Source organism: Oryctolagus cuniculus, chromosome 2, assembly GCF_051225735.1.
Source record: "Oryctolagus cuniculus isolate XC-2025 breed Fujian yellow rabbit chromosome 2, ASM5122573v1, whole genome shotgun sequence".
Taxonomy (NCBI): Eukaryota; Metazoa; Chordata; class Mammalia; order Lagomorpha; family Leporidae; genus Oryctolagus; species Oryctolagus cuniculus.
Genome location: NC_142868.1, coordinates 134,569,235 through 134,582,989, shown reverse-complemented (window position 1 = coordinate 134,582,989; position 13,755 = coordinate 134,569,235). Strand labels below are relative to the sequence as shown.

At 42.3% G+C, this 13,755-nt stretch overlaps 1 protein-coding gene across 13 annotated transcripts in view; it reads left to right on the top strand.

Annotated features, from left to right (window-relative positions):
* The window catches only part of ALMS1 (ALMS1 centrosome and basal body associated protein), a 171,111-nt gene that overhangs the window by 82,909 nt on the left and 74,447 nt on the right, over positions 1 to 13,755 (top strand). The window lies entirely within an intron of this gene.

Genomic DNA, 13,755 nt, shown 5'->3' with positions numbered 1-13,755 from the left:
TTTCTGGTTCCATTTCATGATTTCCTTCAAATATTTAGTATTTACAAAGAAAAAAGACTTTTCAGTTGATAATCCTGGCAGATGATACTAGTTTAGTCAGGTGATTAAAGTCAGTATCACCAGTAATAATAATGAACAATGTAATGTGCTCTCTGATACAATAAGTATATTGTAGAAAAGTAAACTCAACTCAGGGATAAACAAATTATATTGTTAATATTTATATTGGACCTGTATTATGTAGCCTAATTTTAGAATTTTGTCACTGATTCAGTTTTACTTTAATGAATTTAATGTAGCTAAACAAAATTATGTTAAATGTTCTCACCTTATAGTCGAGAAGGCATCATACCATAATGGAGAGCGCTGGGCTTGCAAAGGAAGGAGGAAAAAAATTGTTTATTCAGTATCCACATATGGCGATCATACGTGGATACAAGGGACTGCCTCTTTTAGTCCTCATGACAACCCTATTAAATAACTGATGATGTTTCATTTTACTCACTGGTTAACTGAGACACAGTTGTTACTTATGTCAAATGATATTGATTATAAGCAGAATGGAAATTCAAATACAGCCTGTTTAGTCAAAGCAAAAACTTTTTAAAAAATATTTATTTATTTGAGAGGTAGACCTACGGACAGACAGATGGAGAGACAGAAAGGTCTTTTACCTGCTGGTTCACTCCCCATATGGCCGCAACAGCTGGAGCTGGGCCGATCCAAAGCAAGGAGCCAGGAGCTTCTTCTGGTTTCCCTCACTGGTGCAGGGACCCAAGCACTTGGGCTGTCTTCTGCTTTCCCAAGCCATACGCAGAGAGCTCAATCGGAAGAGGAGCAGCTAGAACATAACCAGGGGCCATTTGGGATGCCAGTGCTGCAGGCATAGATTTAGCCTACTTGGTCACAGCACAGGCCCCCAAAGCAAGATTTATTTATTTTATTTGAAAGTCAGAGTTACACAGCAGAGAGAGGAGAGGCAAAGAAAGAGAGGTCTTCATCCGCTGGTTCACTCCCCAATTGGCCACAATGGCCAGAGCTGTGTCTATCTAAAGCCGGGAGCCAGGAGCTTCCTCTGGGTCTCCACACAGATGCAGGGGCCCAAGGACTTGGGCCATCTTCCACTGCTTTCCCAGGCCATAGCAGAGAGCTAGATAGGAAGTAGAACAATCAGGACTCAAACCGGTGATCATGCGGGATGCCAGCACTGCAGGCAGCGGCTTTACCCGCTACACTACAGCGCCGGCCCCAGCAAGAACTTTTTGCTTCCCTACACAGTACTGTCTCCAGGGATCTTGCAAATGGCATCCAACTCTTCTTCCAGCCATGATAATGTATTTGGCGCTAATATGAGGGAAATGGTGGAAGGAAAGTTGGGAAAGATCCCTTATAGCTATAAAGCTTAGTGATTGAGAATTGGATTGGGATGAGAAAAACAAGGTCTATATCTGGTTTCTGTGTTATAAATATTAGGGCAATATGGAGATCAGTGCTAATACTGTCTTAAAAATATTTAGAAAGTAAAAGATTGAAAAATTTCTATATAATATTTAAACTCTTCAAAGTTTAAATGCTAAGTTATTAGCACTGAGTTCCTTCAAAATCAGATAAATTTGTGAATGAGAAAATAAGAGGTGATTGTAAATATTAAGTAATGATAGTGCCATTTGTTCAGAAGGTACTAAATGCTAGGCATTGTAGTGAATGCTTATATCATTTTATGCCTAGTATAGTCATCAGAATGGATAGTATTACCTCAATTTGTATATTGTTTTTTAAACGTTTATTTGAAAGTCAGAGAGAGACAGAGATCTTCCATCTGCTGGTTCACTCCCCAAATGCCTGCACTGATCAGTACTAGGCCAGACTAAAACACGAGCCAGGAACTCCTTCTGGGTCTCCCAGGTGGGTAGTAGGACCATCATTCACTGCCTTCCCAGGGAGGTGGATCTAAAGCAGTGGAGTCAGCACTCCAATATGGGATGCCAGCATTGCAGGCAGTGGCATAATGCCATAATGTTGGCTCCAATTTGCAGTTTTTAAAACCTGACAGAGAAATTAAATGTTTTGCCTAAGGTCCCATGGCTATTGTGTTAGAGCTGGCATTTGAACCTAAGTTTGACTACAGAGGCCATAGGTAATTCAACCTATATACACATACGCCTACATACATTCAAAAAGTTCAGAAAGGTCATTTCAAAAAGATTGTTGATTTTTGTATAAAATTTTTTTAAAACCATGCATACTTATATGTGTGCATAAACCATATATGTAAGTAGGATGATGTATAGAATATTTTTAAACTTTTAAAAAATTTTTTGGATTAATTATAGACTTACAGAACAGTTGCAGAAATAGTACAAAGAAGTTCTGTGTAAGTTGTATGTAGCTGTGTAACATATCACTCTGAAATGTAGCCCCTTAAAGTAATAAACATTCCCAAAGTTTCATAGGTCAGAAATTCATGGTAGCTTAGCTGAGTGTTTCTGGTTCAGGTTCTCTCACAAGGTTACAAACTAGGTATTGGCTGTAAATGTGGTCTCATCTCAGGACTCAGCTTAGAGGATGTACTTCCAGAGTTACTCATGTGCCCAGACATTGTCTATTGCTAGTATAAGGCAACTCATAAAATGACATCTAAGCTTTCCAAAGAGTGAGCAAGAGAGGGTGCCGAAGACAAAGCCACAGTTGTTCTTGCAACCTAACCTTGAAAGTGACATCTCATTATCTTGGCTGCAGTCTCTTCACTAGAAATAAATCTCTATATGCAACTCATACTCAAGGCTTGAAGTTACACAAGGGAAGAATACTGGGAGGGTAGAGATCACAAAGAGAATAGTGTAGAGTGACCCATATTCCCTTTACTGAAGATTCCCTTCTGTCAACATCTTACTGTAAATACCATAACTATAATATACTTTAAAAACTAGTAAGTTATTCTTGATATAAACTGTTAATAGGGGTTGGTGTGGTGCAATGGGTTAAGCCACCACTTGTAATGCTGACATCCCATATCAGAGTACCGCTTGGAATTCTGGCCACTCTTCTCACTCAGCTCTCTGCTGATACACCTGGGAAAACAGTGGATGATGACCCAAGTACTTGGGTTCCTGCTGCCCATGTATGTGGTAGACCCAGATGGATTTCCTGACTCCTGGCTTTTGTCCTGACCCAACCCTGGCTATTGCAGGCATTTGGGGAGTGAAGCAGTGGATGGAAGATATCTGTCTTTCCCTCTCCCTCTGTCCCCTTCTCTGTCACTCTTACTTTCAGATTTAAAAAACAAACTGTAACTGAAATATAGACTGATTTGTAATTTCACCAGGTGTTTTTTTTTCTACAAATGAACCATTTCTGTTTCAGATCCATCCTTTGATTTTAGTTTCCATTCTCTTTTGTCTCTTCTGATCTGTGACAGTTTCTGTTTCTCCTTGTCTTTTATAACCAATACACTTTAGGTAATGCTGATCAGTTATTTTGGAGAAAATCCTTCACTTTTACTTTGCCTTGATACTATTTCAAGATTAGATTGAGGTTATGCATTTTCAAGATGTCACGTCAGGGAGCACATTATGTTTTATATGAATTACTAGTGATGTTAACCATGGTCATTTGGTTAAAGTGTGCCAGTTTAAGTCCTGGCTGCTCCTCCTCTTATACAGCTCCCTGCTAAATGCACCTGAGAAAGCAATGGAAAATGGTCCAGGTGCTTTATTTTTAAAAATGTTTTAATGGCTCCTGGCTTCAGCCTGGCCCAGCCCTAGCTGCTGTGGACATTTAGTGTGTGAACCAGCTGATGGAAGATCTGTCTCCCTCTCCCTCTCTCATTCTCTCTCTCTGTTTCTCCATATCTCTCTCTAACTCTGACTTTCAAATAAATAAATAAATCTTAAAATATTTTTTAATTATTGGAAAGGCAGAGGGGGAGTTCTTCTGACTACTGGTTCACTCCCTAACTGGCCTCAACAGTTGGATCTGGGCCAGGCCAAAGCCAGGAGCCAGGAACTTCATCCTGGAATCCCACAGGAGTGGCAGGAACCCAAAGCAGTCCAGCCATCTTCTACCTTCCCAGGCACGTTATCAGGAAGCTGAATTGGAAGTAGAACATCCAGGAGAGTTACACAAGAGTGGTGTTATTTCTTGCTTAGATGTTATTTCTTACATAATTCATCAGTGACAACATCTTGGCCTGGAGTTTTTATTGCAGATTAAATACCTTTTTTTTTTTTTTTTTTTTTTTTTACAAAAAAAGGTTTATTTATTTGAAAATCAGAGTTACACACACACACACACACACACACACACACACACACAGATATGTCCATCTGCCGGTTCACTCCCCAGATGGCCACAGTGACTGGTGCTGGGCCAAGCTGAAGCCAGGAGCCAGGTCTCCCACGTGGATTGCAGGAACTCAAACACTTGGGGCCATCTCTGCTGCTCTTCCCAGGCCATTAGCAGAGAACTGGATCTGAAGTAGAGCAGCTGGGACTTGAACTGCACCCATATGGGATGCGGGTGTCATAGGTGGCAGCTTAACCCGCTATACCACAACACTGGCCCCAGATAAACTTCTTTAACAAACTTTTGAGGCATGCACATGAGAGGGCTTCAAAAGTTCATATAAAATGCACATTATGATAAAGGTATACATGGATTTCAAAACTTTTTGCATTTATAAAAACCTTTTAATTACATTTTCCAGAAACTTTTTGAAGTACCCTTATATAATTTTATGTAATCATCATCATATTCTAGATACGAAAGTGTTGTGTCTCTGTGAAGAAATTCTCTTGTGCTTTCCTCTTTATAGCCATACTCACCTTCAACCCTCTTTACCATTAGCCTCTGGAAATCAGTCATCTGAATAACATGTAACATTTCTGATTGATTTTTTATTCAGCATAATGACCTTGTGAGCCATTCAAGTTGTTGTATCAGTATTTTTCTTTTTTTTTTGTTGTTTTTTGGTAAGTATTATTTTACTCTGGAAATTTTATATATGTGTGTATATATCACCATAAGCTCATATTGATATATGCAATTCTGATTTAGATTGTTTACATTTTTCTTTTTGTATTTGTAAGTTATATTGTAAATTCTGTACCCAATATACTGTATTTACTTATTTGATCAATTTCCCATTGTATAACTAATCTCTTGTCTGCTGCAAATCTCTTCCCAGCTAGGATGATCCTCACTCACTATTTGGATTTACATTCTTCACCAGGGTACTCCCTTGTGTGGATACCCTTCTCACTCTGCGTGAGCTTTGATAAGACTCCGTGCTAGAGCACTCTACAACATGGATACCATCCCCCCATCAAAATACTCAGCATCCCCATGTGGATACCTTCCCCATTGTACCTAGGCTCTGAATCCCCATGCTGGACTGCCCTTCATGTGGCTGTCTTCCTCATTCTGCTTAGAAGTATTTGACACTTCACATCAGGCCTCCGCTCTGCTCAAATGCCCTCATTCTGTTCAGGCTACCCCTTAGGGACATGCTCCTGACTGTAGTTGTAATATCCCAGATCAGAATGCTTCCCTTTACCCTGAATGGAAGATGCGCCTCTCACCTTGTGTGATCAGTAACTTACCCCACTGGTCTAAATTACCTCTTTATGTTTTTTTTTTTTTTTAATAATTTATTTATTTTATTTGAAAGGCAGAGGCAGAGAAAGAGAGAGAGAGACAGAGAGAGAGGTCTTCCATCCACTGGTTCACTCCCCAGATGGCTGTGATGGCTGGAGCTGCGCTGATCCAAAACCAGGAACAGGGGCTTCTTCTGGGTCTCCCACGCAAGTGCAGGGACCCAAGCACTTAGGCCATCTTCACTGCTTTCCCAGGCCATAGCAGAGAGCTGGATCGGAAGTGGAGCAGCCAAGTCTAGAACCGGTGCCCATATGGGATGCTGGCACTGCAGGCGGCGGCTTTACCTGCTACACCACAGTGCCAGCCCCTCTTCCCTCTTATGACAGCCTTGTCATCCACAGAAGATCTGACTTCCCAACCCCGGCTGTCTGTCTCTCTAGATATTTTTCTCCCATTGCTCTAGTTCTGCCACTCTGTCAGGTAACTCTTGTGCAGACACTGTTCTCATTCTGTTTGTGTTTTTGACTCCACATGGCAAGCTGGGCTGGTCTTTTAATGGAAACCTTCCTCATCCTCTGATATTTGGCTTTGATATTGTTCAGTAGGCCACAACTGCACAGAGATCTTCTCTTTGCCCTGCTTGCATTTTGATACTCTGTGCTAGGGTGCTCTTTACGTGGGCACCCTCCTCACCCTGTGAGGTTCTGATCCCTTGTTCTGGGCCCTTGTCAACCCATCCCCTACAGGTGGTCACCTTGATATTCCTACCTAATGGTTAATATTGAATTGTTCAGGAAAGGGAGAATAAAAAAAGGAAGGAAAATAGGAAGCTTAATGTTTGGTATATCTTTTTCAACCCTTTTACCTTCTTTTTAAAACATTATTTACATTTTATTTGAAAAGCAGAGAGAGAAAAAAAAAATAGATGGAGAGAGCTCTTCCACATACTGGTCCACTCCCCAAATGCCTACAACAGCCAGGAGCCTAGAACTCAGTATGGATCTTCCATGTGAGTGGCAGGGACCCAGGTACTTGAGCAGTCATCTGCCGTCTCCCAGAGTGCCCATTAGCAGGGAGTTGGATTGAAAGTTGAATAACCAGGACTTGAACCAGACACTCTTGATACTGGATGTGGGCAGTTTAAACCACTGTGCTGCACATCCACCCCTCTGTCCTTTTACTACTTTCTGTTTTTTTGTTTGTTTAAGTTTTACTTATTGATTTTAAAGGCAGAGTTAGAGAGAGAGGGATCTTCGATCCACTGGTTCACTCCCTAAATAGCCGCAATGGCTGGAGCTGGGCCAATCCAAAGCCAGGAGCTTCTTCCTGGTCTCCCACATGGGTGTAGGGGCCCAAAGAGTTGGGCCATCTTCTGCTGCTTTTCTAGATGCAGTAGCAGGAAACTGGATCAGAAGTGGAGCAGCCAGGTCTTGAACCTGTGCCCATATGTGATGCCAATGCTGCAGGCCATGGCTTTAACCGACTGAGCCACAGTGCTGGCCCCATCACTGAGATTCTTAACTCAGTGTATTAATGTATCAGTAGATTAAGGTATGTCATTTGTTCTGGAAACTTCTTATATTGTAAGTCCTTAAATTATTTCTTCAAAATTTCCTCTCCTAGAAATAAAATTACATTTGTTTATATGAATGTACCCTATGAATGAATATCATTTATTTATTTATTTATTTATTTTTGACAGGCAGAGTGGACAGTGAGAGAGAGAGACAGAGAGAAAGGTCTTCCTTTTACCGTTGGTTCATCCCCCAGTGGCCTCTGTGGCCTGTGCACTGTGGCCGGCGCACTGTGCTGATCCAAAGCCAGGAGCCAGGTGCTTCTCCTGGTCTCCCATGGGGTGCAGGGCCCAAGGACTTGGGCCATCCTCCACTGCACTCCCTGGCCACAGCAGAGAGCTAGACAGGAAGAGGAGCAACCGGGACAGAATCCGGCACCCCAACTGGGACTAGAACCTGGTGTGCTGGCGCTGCAGGCAGAGGATTAGCCTGTTGAGCCATGGCGCCGGCCCATAAGTTTTATAGTTTTTGATTAAGTGCTAGACATTGTCAACAAAAGGATTATACAGTCTGAGGATATTACTTTACACCAGAGAGCATACATCCTTTTCTCTATTGTCAGGTTAAGTAGCTAATTAAATCAGTCACTTCAGGAGTTTGTGTCAGGGCTTGGTTGTAGCTTAGGTGAATGATTTCAAATTTTAATCACTGTTGTAATTTATGGCCTCTCTGAATTTTTCTTTAAGCCTGGCAGTTTTTTGATTCTTCAGTAATTAAATATTGTGAGATAGTATATCCAGCCTTGCAAATGTTTGTGTTCAGCTCTTTAGACTCTGCCCTTACTGCTTTAGAATATCGCATATGTTATGAGAGGAGATCAGCCATGTATTTTCAGTTCTTAAATGTATTTACAGTTCTTAAGTGGAAGTTCATGTCATGAGCACTCTAAAATTGCAAGTGATTTTTACTGTTTTTCTGTCTTAGCCTTTTTCTTGGAGATGGCCCTTCTGACATTTGACTGAGGGCATGGGGGGTTTTAATTCTGAAAGTTTTGTCCCTCAGGTATTAGTTGCTGCATAAACCTCTTGCCTTATACAGGTTCAAAATCTGGAAATGTCTTAAGGGAAAGACTTGATATATGCTTACCATAGGGCTCCCCCACCCCCATCTCTTAAAGTATTATGACTATGTGAAATTTTAGTCTGACTTTTTTGTTTTGGCTCAGTACCTATCCCAACTTTCCATTTCACTCCAACACTCAGGAAACATTCTGTGGGAAGTCAGCTGGGCATTCTGCTAGATTCTACTCTATCATGCCAACCCATATGTGATATTTTTGAGATTTTAGTCTTATAAATTTTCTAATGTAGAAAAATCTAAGGAGTTTTTAAAAACTTGATCTTTTATCTGGGAACTTTTCTAACAATTTACTCTTTCCTGGGGCTGATGGTGTGGTGCAGTGGGTTGAGCCACCTCTTGCAACACTGGCATCCGTATGGGAATGCTGCTGATTCAAATCCCATCTGCTCTGCTTCCTGTCTGGCTCCCTGCTAATGTAGCAGGGAAAGCAACAGTAGATGGCCCAAGTGTTTGGGCCCCTGCTACACATATGGGATACCTGGATGGGGTTCCTGTCTCCTGGCTTTGGCCTGGCCTGACCCTGCCTATTGTGCCCATTGGCAAAGTGAACCAACGAATGGGAGATCTCTATCTCTCCCCCTCTTTTTCTGTCATCTTGCCTTTAGAATAAATAAAACTTTTTTTAAAAAAATTTACTATATCCTGGCCGGTGCCGTGGCTCACTTGGCTAATCCTCCACCTGCGGTGCCGGCACCCCAGGTTTTAGTCCTGGCTGGGGCGCCGGGTTCTGTCCCGGTTGCTGCTCTTCCAGTCCAGCTCTCTGCTGTGGCCCAGGAAGGCAGTGGAGGATGGCCCAAGTCCTTTGGCCCTGCACCCCATGGGAGACCAGGAAGAAGCACCTGGCTCCTGGCTTCAGATCGGCGCAGCACGCCGGCCGTAGTGGCCATTTTGGGGGGTAAACCAACGGAAGGAAGACCTTTCTCTCTGTCTCTCTCTCACTGTCTAACTCTGCCTGTCAAAAAAATTTTTACTATATCCTAAGCAATTTGTGTAGATTCTTTTAAATTTTCTGTGAGCACAATTATTAAGTATGAAAAATAACTTTTTCAAATTCATATACCTCTTATTTCTTTTTTCTTGCCTTACTGCTAATGCCACTTTTTTGTTTATTTATTTTTAAAGATTTTATTTTATTTGAGATGTAGAGTTACAGACAGTGAGAGGGAGAGACAGAGAAAAAGGTCTTCCATCTGCTGGTTTACTTCCCAAATGGCCGCAACGGCCGGAGCTGTGCCGATCTGAAGCCGGGAGCCATGAGCTTCTTCCAGGTCTCCCATTTGGGTGTAGGGTCCAAGGACTTGAGGCATCTTCTACTGCTTTCCCAGGCCGTAGCAGAGAGCTGGATTGGAAGAGGAGCTGCTGAGCCTCAAACCGGAGCCCATATAGTATGCTGGCACTGCAGGTGGCGGCTTTATCCACTATGCCACAGCACAGGCCCCTGCTAATGCCATTTAAAACCTTTAAGAAAATGTTAATAGAAGTGGTAACAGTTGGCATCCTTATTTTATTCCTAATCTCCTAAGGACGTTTTCAACATTTCATTATGAAATGTGGTAGTTTCTCTGAGTTTTTTTTTGTTTTGTTTTGTGTTTTTGTTTTGATAGATTCCTTTTGGTGTGAGTTTGTTTGAGAGACAGGGGCAGAGGGACAAAGGGAGAAGTTCCATTCACTGATTCTGTTCCCCAAATGCCTGTCATGGCCCTTTGCCAGAGACTAAAGCATGAGGCAAGCACTCTCAGTCCAGGTGTCCTACATGGGTATGACCTGGCAAGACCCCAGTTACTTGTGCTGTTAGCACTGCTTCTCAGGGGGCACACTGGCAGGTAGCTAAAGTCAGAAGCAGAGCTGGGACTCTATCCAGGCACTCTGATATGATATACAAGTGTCCCAACTGGCAACTTAACCACTGAGCCAAAAAAACTGACTGTTGTGGGAGTTTTCACCGTGCATAATAACTGAATTTTATCAGATGCTTTTTCTGTTTGTATTGATAAGATTATATGCACTTTATCTTTATTCTTTTGATGTGATAAATCACATTGATTGATTTTTTAATGCTAACTCACCTTGCATTCCTGGTGTGAACTTTGGTAGGAATTCATACACTACAATGATAGAGAGTAAACATGCACACAGTGTGCACACATGTACTCTATTTGATTTTTAAACATTTTGTTGAAGATTTTTTATTTTGTTCATAAGAGATATTGGTCTAGTTTTTTCTTCTGTCATAATTGTCCTTTTCAATTAATGAACGGTAGGCACAGGATAGAGAGTCAAAAATTCTTGTTTTATTTTTGATATTACTCTAATGCAATACAATATTTTTATATGAAGATTTATTTACTTATTTGAAAGGGTTACACAGAGGAGAGGCAGAGAGAGGTATCTTCCATCTGCTGGTTCACTCCCCAATTGGCCACAACAGCCGGAGCTGCACCCATCCAAAGCCAGGAGCTTCTTTCAGATCTCCAACATGGGTGCAGGGACTCAAGGACTTGGGCCATCTTCTACTGCTTTCCCAGGCCACAGCAGAGAGCTGGATCGGAAGTGGAGCAGCTGGGTCTCGAACTGGCACCCATATGGAATCCCGGCACTTCAGGCCAGGGTGTTAACCCGCTGCACCACTGCGCTGACCCCCAATATTCTTTTTTTGGAAGCTTATTATATTTTAATAACACACTTAAATGAACAGCACTGAAGACATGTACTTACATGTAGGACAATTTTATAACAAAAAGAACAGTGAAGGAGCCAGTGATGTAGCACAGCAGGTTCAGCCACCACTTAGAACACTGACATCCCATATTGGAGAGCAAGTTCGAGTCCCATCTGCTTTGCTTCTGATTTGACTTTTTGCTAATGTGCCTGGGATGTCCGTGGAAGAAAGCTTAAGTACTTAAGTCCCTGCCACCCATGTGTGAGACCAGGAGGGAGTTTCTGGCTCCTGACTTCAGCCTGGCCTACCCCTGGCTGTTGCAGCCCTTTAGGGGATGAACCAATAGATAGAAAGACCTCTCTCTTCTCTCTCCCTCTCTGTTGTTCTTTCAAATAAATAAAATTTTTTTAAAAAAAGAAAAATATAATGAATAAATGAAATCTGTATAGTAAAAATGCTACATATACTTTCCACAATAAGAAATTTTTTTTTTTTTTTGACAGGCAGAGTGGACAGTGAGAGAGAGAGACAGAGAGAAAGGTCTTCCTTTTGCCGTTGGTTCACCCTCCAATGGCCGCCACGGCCGGCGCGCTGCGGCCGGCGCACCGCGCTGATCCGATGGCAGGAGCCAGGAGCCAGGTGCTTTTCCTGGTCTCCCATGGGGTGCAGGGCCCAAGCACCTGGGCCATCCTCCACTGCACTCCCTGGCCACAGCAGAGAGCTGGCCTGGAAGAGGGGCAACCGGGACAGAATCCGGTGCCCCGACCGGGACTAGAACCCGGTGTGCCGGCGCCGCTAGGCGGAGGATTAGCCTAGTGAGCCGCGGCGCCGGCCAGAAATTGTTTTTTTTTTAAAAAAAACATCCAAATACTAGCATTGCCCGTAACAATTTCAGATGTTTGTTTAAAATTGCTACAAAGTTGAACTGCTGACAATTGTTTGCTGATTATTTTCACTTTCATTAATGCTTTATATCCCTTCCTTTATGTCAAAAATTTATACACAAATGAAAATAGAAAAACATTGTCAATGCCTGATTTCTCAGTCCTTTTCTTCCACTTGTAGTCATATAGTTAGGTTCCTTTTGAACCCATGGGGGGAAATGTCTAACATTAAACACTACCAGTAATGTGAAAAAGAAAATTAATTTTTAAAATTTTTTTATTTTTATTTTTTTGACAGGCAGAGTGGACAGTGAGAGAGAGAGACAGAGAGAAAGGTCTTCCTTTTACCGTTGGTTCACCCTCCAATGGCCGCCACAGCTGGCGCGCTGCGGCCGGCGCACTGCGCTGATCCGATGGCAGGAGCCAGGTGCTTCTCCTGGTCTCCTATTGGTGCAGGGCCAAAGGACTTGGGCCATCCTCCACTGCACTCCCTGGCCACAGCAGAGAGCTGGCCTGGAAGAGGGGCAACCGGGACAGAATCCGGCGCCCCAACTGGGACTAGAACCCGGTGTGCCGGCGCCGCAAGGCGGAGGATTAGCCTAGTGAGCCGCGGCGCCGGCCTAGAAAATTAATTTTTAAAAATTTTACTTATTTGAGAGGCAGAATGAGAGAGGCGGTGGGAGGGTGGGGGAAGAGAAAGAGAAAAAGCATGTTTCCTTCTACTGACTTATTCTCAAAATCCCCTCAATAGCGTGGGCTGGGCCAGAGTCAAGGCTGGCAGTGGAGACTTAATCCAAATCTCCCATTTGTGGCAGAAACACACTTACTTGAGTCATCACTGCATTAACAGGAGCTGTAGTCAGCAGCGAGAGCTGAGCATCAAACCCAGGTATTCCAGTGTGGGACATGGGTATCCTAAGAGACATCCTAACTGCTAGGATACCTGCCTGCCCCATTGTTATTTTGAAAATGAATTGTTTCCCATCCTAGCAGATTGCTAAGCACATTCTTCTTGTATGTGATGTGCTAACTGGATGTTTTTTGGTGGAATTGTTACACATTTAGCTTGGATAGCACACAGGTGGATTTCTTTAAAAAGACCAGCCAGATAGCTTCATTTGCCTCCTGCTAAGCCCCAATAGGTACACTCTAGAAACACAGGTCTGTTTTGAATTTCTGAGTAATGTCTACTACCAATTTCTGGAAGGGGAGTTTGCTAATCAGAGAGTCAGGGAACTAAAATCGGAGTGCTACAGTACCTGGTCTATAATGATAAGGTAGGTTTTTGTACCTCTGTGGTGGAGGGTGCACACTTATGAACAACTTTTTAAATTAGTGGCTTCCTGTGTCCTTTTCCACCAGTAGATTGGCAGACCATTTGCTTTGTAAAAGCCGTGATATAGACTTCTTACTCATTGCCTTTCTCCTTTGGCTGCAAATTGGTAAGGTGGAGGAAGTTTGGGGTTAGTGATGGTAGTATGGTGGCAACTGCAAACACCTGTTTTCTTTTTAAAATTTTATCCCCAAAATTTGAATAATTTAAAATTTTGGAATAATTTTAGATTTATAGAAAAGATCAAAACATGATAGATTTCCTTATAACCCTATCCAAGCTTCTTCTGTTGTTAACATCTTACATTACCATAGTATACTTGTCGAAATTAACAAACCAACATTTAAATAGTACTATTAACTAATTTTCAGTGTTTGGGTTTTGCCAGTTTTTCCATTAACATCCTTTTCTTGTCCTAGGACAGAAACCAGTATATTATATTCCATTTAGTTAGTTTTTGCAGTGGTCTGAATGTCTGTGTCCTCCTAAAATCCACATGTTGACTTTAATCCTTAGTGTGATGGTATTTGAAAGGGGAATAATTTAGGAGGTGATTAGGTCATGAGAACAGAACCCTCATAAATGGAATTAGTACCCTTCAAAGAATTCTCACTTCTGCCATATGATGAC